Raw genomic sequence first — 6,721 nt, 5'->3', positions numbered from 1 at the left:
TCTCCCATCCTGATTTGCATGCAGAAGCCATGTACAAGCACCCCGTCTCTTCAGGGTGCTTGGCAGAGCACAGTGCCTGGTAAATAGAGCAAGAAGAAGATCTTAACTACCCTGCTGGGCTAATCAGGCAGCAGGCAGGATGAAGCAGAGAGCCTCTGTGGAAGACTTGTAAGCGGACTTCCTTTCATCCAGGGCTCTGTCTTTACTGTACATGCTCAGAGCATAATGCACTTCGATTCCTTCCTTCCTTCTTGCCTAAAGCTTTCCCTCCTTTTATTTACTCATTTTTATTACCAAGTGATATATGAAATAGTCTCATTGTAAAAGATCTGAGTACAATGTAAGTAGATATAAGTAAATGGGATATCTTCACTTCCTTCCACCCCACTCTCTTCCACAGAGGTAACCACATTAGTACACATCTTTGCAGTCTTTCTTCTGTGCACTTAGATAGTCATATTAAATAATCTGTTTATTTTCATCTAAATGGATCATTCTATATGTGGTATTTTTACTTGCTTTTTTAACTCTACAATATATCCAATAAATCCTCCAGGGTCAATAATATGCCTGCCTCGTTCCTTTTAATGACTGCATGTATTCCACATAGTTTATTTATCCTTGCCAAAATTACTGGGCATTTTATTGCTTCCACTTCTCAATGTTATGCTGCAATGCTGCAATGGACATCCTTGCATAATACCTACCTGTGCTGGAATAAAGTTTGCTTTAGATAGATTCACAGAAATGATCCAACAAGATCATTTCTATGAATCTAGGCATTTTAACCTTGACAGATATAGCCAAATTACCCTCTCAAATGGCTGTAGCAGCTTATACACTCCCCCCAGAAGTGTGGCCCTCATCCTCATCAACTGGACATCATCAATACTTATAATTTTCTCAGTATAATAAACAAAAATATCTTGTTTTAATTTGCATTTTCTTTGTTACTGATGATTTTGAGCATCTGTTTATAAGTTTATTAACTACTTATTTTTATTCCTTCAATGTGTCTTTTCATTGAGTTGTTGATCTTTGGGTTTGCAGCATCCCACTTTCCCTACTCTGCATCTTACTACTTGTTATGTTTTGGCAAATATTCTTCCCACTATTTTTCTTGTATTTTAATTTGTTTATAATTCATGTTAGAGTGATTCATTCAACAAATATTTACTGAGAATCTACTCTGCGAAGTGAACAAACCAAATATTCTGGTAAAAAATACTCCTAAAGTTTTACCTAAAATTTCTATAGATTGTTAAATACATTGGGCTTTTGAATTTATCTGGAATTTAGAAGTACTTTCATACAAGAGATGTGTCTTTAGCTTTTTTTTCCAAGTGGAAAAGTAATCCAAAACTTACCCCTTGAATAATCTATCTTTCCTTTTCTGATATACAATCTTTATCATAACCCATATTCCCATACATAATGGGTCACTTCGGGAGGGTTTTTTCTGTTGAACTGACTCTTCTCCTCTTCCTGAGTCCACATTAATCACCGCATGTGTCCATCATGAGGCCTTGATTTGCTATCTAATAGAACAAGGACCTATAGTTGTTTTTTTACATATTTACTGAGTAGTCTTGAGGACTTTCTTCTGCAGATTAGCCTTAGAATCAGTTTATTAAATGTCACAAAGAGTCTCATTGAAATTTTGATTTGAATGTATATATTAATTTGTGAAGAATTGACTTTATTAACAATGTTAGCCAGAAACATGGAAAGTCTCATTTTATTGAGCACTTTGTAAAATCTACTCTACAGTACCTCCACAGTACAATTTCACAGTTTTATTTTTATAGATCTTACACATTTATTGTATGTTTATTTATAAGTAATTTATGTTATTTATATTGTAAATGATAGCACTTTTCCCCATTAAATTTGAGAAATAGCTACTGCTTAAGTATAAAAAGCTATTGTTTTAGGATATTAATCCTGTATCCAAGGACAAAAGCCATTATTAGTTGTTGGGAGGGGTTTGAAGGGGGTCAGGTGGAGAGCTTGGAGAGATCCAGAGAGGACAACACCAGGTTTAAGACAGGATCTGGAGCTCTGAGAAGGAATCCCGTACCCCTCAGCACCCTGGGCTTGGCTGAATGGAGTGAGGTGTAGGGGCAAGACAAAGAAGTCTCAGAGCAGTTTAGGGGAAGTGTTCTGTTTGGAGCGGAGAACGCTGAAGAAATGGTGGCACGGTGTGTTCAAACAGAGATGAAGCCTTAGCGAGTATACGCAACTTTCCCCGAGGCTGAAGCATGGCACAGAAGAGGCTGAGCAGTTTCTGCCTGTCCCAGTGGTGAATACAGAAGTTCTGAGAACCAGTGAGTGAAAGAGACCTGGAGTGCTGACCACAAAGGGCAGAGTCTACAAATGTGCAGGACAGACCATGCTGGCAACCACAGGTTGTGACAGCATGCGCCAGTGCACACTCAATGTCCAGGTGGGACAAGTTACACTCAGAGAGGGTGCAGTGGAGAAAGAGGCCAGCAATCAAAGGCCAAACCACATAAGACAAGCCAGGGTAGGACTGTGCACAAGAGAGATGCCCCACTCACTGCTATGATGGTATGTAAGCTTCCCCTGCCTCAGGATGCCATTCTGGGGATGGGGAAGCTCTTAATGTGGGAAAGATACCCCCAATACAGGGTATGCACATTCAAGTGACTATGTTTAAATTATGATTTTGCTGAAAGGGATCAAATTCTAAACTGGCAGATCCTGAGTTACCCTGAAATGGCAAGACTAAACTTTTTGCCCTCAGAGGAAATAGAAGCTCATAGCAAGTTGAATTCAGTCATGGGGAAACAATATTACATTTCTGCACATCTGAGTCATAGTGTGTAAGTTTTTAAATCTTTTTCATGCTAATTTGATTTGTGTGGTTATGTGGATCCTGTCAGACATGTAATCTTTGTCCTCTTGATGTGTGCCACCACGTGTACACACACTGGACTATGTTGCACAGTTTTGGGGATAAGGTTAAAAGCTATAGATTTTAAGTGAGAAGAATCACTGTGTCTTACAGAGTAACATTCCTGCACAGAAAGCAAGAACTCTGAAAACTAAACTTCCAAATATGCCACTTCATTTAACACTGTTTACATGCAACCTATTACATGAGTATTCTTGAAAGAAAAAGAAAAAAACAAAGATCAACAGCTCAGTCCAATTTTGTACCTATGGACACGCAATGATGGAATAGGGAAATGTGAAAAACATTCCCTCAAAGCTTCCCAGGCAAATTATGCTGCACATCTGCATTTTTACCTAGGAGACAAAGAATGATTAAAAGTTTGATTTTAAGGTTCCAGTTCTAGGTAGGATGGACTAATTGCACCCCATCCTTTCTCTCTCACTGAATGCAGCTACAAAATCTGGACAGAATATGTGTGGCAGCTATTTAGAACTCTAGAAAGTAAACAGTGGCAGGTAGATTGAAAAAGAAAACAAGAATTCAAAGGACCACTGAACCAGTGTTGAGTTCACCATGCTTTTCCCTCTGGTATCTCCGGACAGAACTTGGAGCCACCTGAAAGGGCGTCAAGCTGGACAGAGAACGCTCCTGGAGACTCTCCTAGTTAAGGCTTGAGGAGCAGAAAAGGGAGTTCTGGCAGTAATATCAGCAGCATCCAGGGGGCCAGAGATTTCTTTCCTGGAAGGTTTGTAACCTAATTTCTTTAATAGGTAAAAACTACTCATTATGTATATCATATTGGGTGAGTTTTGGTAATTCATGGTTTTTTGAGGAATTGGTCCATTTCATCTAAGCTGGCAAACTGATGTACCTAGAGTTGTTCTGTGGGGTCTTAGTGATATCCTCTCTTTCCTTCCTGATATTGGTAATCTGTGTCTTCTGTTGTTTTTCTCCATCATCCTTGCTAGAGTTTCGTCAATTTTCTTGATCTTTTCAAAGACCAACTTGTATTTTCATTGAGTTTCTGTGTCATGTATTGATAAAAGTAGTAACTTCGGTGAATCTCAGAGTTATCAATGCTGAGTTCCAGAAGCCAGTCTCAAAAGATGACATACTATTTGATTCCATTTATATGACATTCTCAAAACACAAAACTATATCGATTATGGAAACAGATCAGTGGTCCCTACTGGTTAGGGGAAGAAGCTCTGACTACAAAAGGGAGATTTTTGGGGTGATGGATCTGGTCTGTATCCTGACTGTGGTGGTAGTTACACAAATCTGTTTATGTGTTAAAATTCATAGAACTATACACCAAAATAAAGTCAAGTTTACCATATGTCCATGAAAAAATTAAATTTAAAGTGACTCCTAAGTTTAGAGGAGCAATAAGACTTTGGTTGAAGAAGTTTCCCAACTTGAAAATGTATATCCAATTACATAACTGTCCAAGTAATTAGTTTCTCAATGAAATATTTCTCTTCTTTAATAAATTTTAGGTCAACATAAAAATATGGTCGATTGTACCTCCTTTCAACAAGGTTTTGGGGAAACGAGCACTCTCATCTAACATTAGTGGGGTAAATTACTATAAGCTGTTTGGATGGATATCTACTACTAAGGAAATGTAACATGTGTATACCTTTTGATCCAACAATTGCACACCTAGGAATTTCTAGTACAGATATACTTGCACAAGATGCAATAATGTACACATAAGCATGCTTAATGCAGCATAATTTATAGTAGCAAAATACTAGAAACAAAATCGATGTCCATTAATAAGCAAATTATATACATGCATACAATTAACTACCAGAAACCATTTTCAAAATGAGGCCAATCATCAATCATTGATATTGAAAAATCTTTAAAATTGTTAAGAAAAAATAACCAGGTAAAGAATAATATATAGAGGATAGTCTCATTTTTGTTTATAAAAGGCCTTATTTATGGTGGGGGAGTTTGAATATATCTAAAAATTCCCAGAAGAATATATAAAATATTGCTGACAATAGTTATTTCTTTGGGGTGGGCTTGGAGATACAAGGTAGAGGAGAAAGTAAATAGTTTTACTTTTCGTTCATCACTTTTCTAAACTTTTGGGAACTCTACAAACATGATATTACACTCATGCATTGCTAAATGACGGGGACACATTCTGAGAAATGTGTCGTTAGGCGATTTCGTCCTTGTGCGAACGTCATAGAGTGTACTTACACAAACCTAGGTAGTATAGCCTACCACACAGCTAGGGTATATGGTACTAATCTCATGGGACCTTCGTTTTATATGTGGTCCATCATTTACCGAAATGTTGTTATGCGGCACATGACTGTACTAAAAAACTATTTAAAAAATACTAGTAAGACATAATAGTGCCCTTGTTTGGAGTTTGTTAATCAGGACAGCTGACCTTCAGCCAACCCTGGAAAACACCATTCCTGGAACACTCATAGTCAGAGAGATCTTAATAAACTCAGGGCAAAGTACCTGAAAGTTGGTCCTCACCAGTGAGTGAGATGCGAATACAAGAAAATGTTACTCTGAAGAATGACACCCTCCCTGCCTACTCAAAGGCAGTCAGACTTTAAAAGACATCCCCATACCAAGGGGGAAGCTTTCTGGATTCTGCAACCAGATTTTTTGGTAAATTCACAGATGAGTCCCAGGGGTTGGATCGAGTTTCTCTGTGTCAGCAATATATAAACCCTAGTTTAAAATTTTTTTGTGGTTTACATTAAAGTTAACATTTCCAGGACATGCATAAAAGAACACAGAAATTCTTGATACTAGAAAACATCATCACCACTAATAACAAAACTAGGTCTGTGATCTTGAGAAGATTACATAATTTTTGTTCATGCATGTTCATGTCCTTAACAACAGGGGTCTAGGTGACGGGTAAGAGCCTTGCCAGTTCACACAATTGGTGAGTCACCATGTCTGGTTTAGAGATTGAATCTAACACAATTCATTTTCCCCAATTCAGATTCCAGTTGTCATTAGGTTGAAATTGGCCAAGAGTCACAGGTCAATCTTTAAACCACTTTTACGAAACATTGTAAGTTTTGCATTGGTTGTTCAGATTTACTAATTGTAGCAGCAAAGCTCTTAAGCAACAAAGTCTTCACAAATTTAATTTTTTAAAATCTATTAATTGTTGAAATACATCTTACTTTAGAGATAAATTTATATTTCAAAATTGTGTGTGGCCTTAAAAAATCGTTCATGATATTTAATCACCAAAGGACCGTTTATTATAAATGTTTACTGTAAAATTGTCCAAATATTTTAAAATATATAAACACAAATATCAAAACTTGGTAGTTAAGGGGTAAAAGCTGGGCACAGCTGTTTTTCTCAGGCATGTGCATTCATTCTCATTATCCAGCACATTGCTGTACACAGAGCCTCCTGATTACCTCTGTACTGTTACTTCTTCTCGGATGCTTGTCCCAACTCTATTCCAGCCTCTCCCCAACAGCTTGACCTCGCTGGACCTCCCACGTGCAATGCTGTCCCTGTTTTCAATCCCACACCTTTCCTACCCTTTCTCTGCAGCATCATCGCCCACAGCAGCCGTGGGTACCCTACACCAGAACAAGCCGCTGACTTCCCTGCACTGGCCAGACAGAGTCTGCTCTTGAGGGGTGGGTGAGGGAAGGGGGAAGAATAGGGGAGACAGAGGAGGAGGGAGGAGGGAAAGAGCAGAATGGAGGGGGAGAGAAGGGAAAAGAAGATAGTTAAAGGATAGATATGTTGGTTGCTAGTTTGCCATACATGTTCAGTTTCTTCCTT

Source organism: Equus asinus, chromosome 23 (genome assembly GCF_041296235.1).
Source record: "Equus asinus isolate D_3611 breed Donkey chromosome 23, EquAss-T2T_v2, whole genome shotgun sequence".
NCBI lineage: Eukaryota > Metazoa > Chordata > Mammalia > Perissodactyla > Equidae > Equus > Equus asinus.
Note: the sequence above shows the minus strand (reverse complement) of the source record.